The following is a 1966-nucleotide window of genomic DNA, read 5'->3' as shown; positions in this document are numbered from 1 at the left end:
GGCATTGATGATGCTTTGGAGGGTTATCGTACTAAAGGTGGGACTTGGGGAGGGGGAGAGGGGGATAGGTTGGGGAGGGAGCATTGATGACGCTTTGGAGGCGTATCCTACCCAAGGTGAGACCTTACAACAAATAACACGATAAGAAAAACCGGGGAAGGAATTGAGTAACATGATCGTCAATGTCTGCCCCTGATCTGACACGTGAAGAAAAAGTAGAGCAGTAAACCTTCAAGAAAGCCACAGCAATATCCAAACCGAAAAAGGTGTCATGTGAAAAAAATGTGTCACATAAAAAATATACAGACTTAAACATAAGTTAAGGGCCACCTTGACAGACAGCATTGATTTTTTTTTTATCCGAAAAAAATACAGCAAGGAATGTTTCAAATTGCTCTGAAAGTGTTCATGGGTTACCAATGTGTACTGCGAAGGTTTCTAAAGGGGCAAAACCGCCACATGCTTCACGGAAATCCTCGGGGAATGCTAGCCAAATTTCTTGTTTTTTATCGACTTGTGCGCAACATCAAGGACATTCCTAAATTAAAATTTTTGGTGCACGTCATAAACGGACGTACCGTCTCGAACTGTGCTCACTTTGGTGGCAATGTAAGCCGCCGTTTGCTCAAAATCCAGTATCGCATCAACATGCCACCAAGACAAAAGCTGAGAGACTTTGATCGTGCCAGGGCTGTGGCATGGCTTCAGGATTGAGTTGGAGCCCGAGAAGTTGCCAGAAGGCTTGCAGTGTCACACTCTGTCATTGTCCGCCTGAGGCAGCGCCATCAAGTTACTGGATCAGTCCAAGAACGCCCACGTGCAGGTCAACCCAATAAGACCACCCAGAGTGTTTGCAAGTGGTCCTTAACTTATTTTGAAGTCTGTACAACCAACAAAGAACCCACAAGTAATCACTCTGTAACTGGTAAGAGCACTTGGCCTCCCGTTTGCTTTGCTGCTGCTGCTGCTGTTGTTGTTGTTGTTGTTGTTGTTGTTGTTGTTGTGAACGAACAGAAACATATTACATACAGTTTACAGAGGGAAATAACTGCGAGGACTGATACACGATTTGCATTTTCACAAATTATTTCCCTTCAAAAGTAAAGTAGTTTGTTTCAGCCTTGGCCTTACCTGGCCTCGTTCGTTTCTACGAGTATGTCCCTCTCCCGTAATATCTACAAAAATTTGTGTCAGTAGCGCCCTGGAAGGGCCCGTGTCCACGGCGACGGACACCAACCGATCCGTAAAACACCAACTAAAAAACAACAACAACAACAACAACAACAACAAACAACTCTTACTAAACTAAACTAAACTAAACTAAACTAAACTAAACTAAACTAAACTAAACTAAACTAAACTAAAAATCTTACTTTAACCAGTTCCCGTGGCTTTATGCTAAAAAAAAAAAATTAATTATGAAATTATGCAAACTGAGCCCAAGAATGTGAAATTATGCTATTCAGTTAATTTTAACAAAGAATGACAAAGGACAATAATCAGAAATTATGCACACACAAAAAAGATCATATTTTGCTATATTCTGCGGGGTGCATGAAACCGCGGGGACAGGCAAAAGTAAAGTAAACTAAAACTCTTACTTTAACACTTTCCTATCTAACATCTATCGTCCTCCCTTCTTCTTTTTTTGTTTGTTACTCTCTTGTAACACCTCTAATCTTCTGGTGCTCATATGACCTTATGCAGTTGCGAGCGCCGTAAAAGCTCTACACCCTCCGGGGCAGTGCCACTGACTGTAGTGTCTTTAGGCCATTCCCAAAGGGGGGACATTTCTCGTTGAAGCACTGTATAATTGTAAATGGGTTGACTCATAACTGTGCCTGATCTACATCAGGGAACTGCTACTTTTTCTTTCCTGATGCTTACTATTGTCATTTTCCTCTACTTCTTTTGTATGTTTGTCACTCTCTTGTGACCTGCTTTTTCCGGGGTGCCTTGATAGTCG

The 1966-nt window shown here is 42.0% G+C and overlaps 1 protein-coding gene across 1 annotated transcript in view; it reads left to right on the top strand.

Annotated features, from left to right (window-relative positions):
• Window positions 1-1966, top strand: part of LOC101860717 — a gene marked incomplete in the record, with an annotated part of 13175 nt that overhangs the window by 1476 nt on the left and 9733 nt on the right.

Source organism: Aplysia californica, unplaced genomic scaffold (genome assembly GCF_000002075.1).
Source record: "Aplysia californica isolate F4 #8 unplaced genomic scaffold, AplCal3.0 scaffold01739, whole genome shotgun sequence".
Classification (NCBI taxonomy): Eukaryota; Metazoa; Mollusca; class Gastropoda; order Aplysiida; family Aplysiidae; genus Aplysia; species Aplysia californica.
The sequence above is the reverse complement of the archived record's forward strand: the minus strand, read 5'-3'. Positions and strand labels throughout refer to the sequence as shown.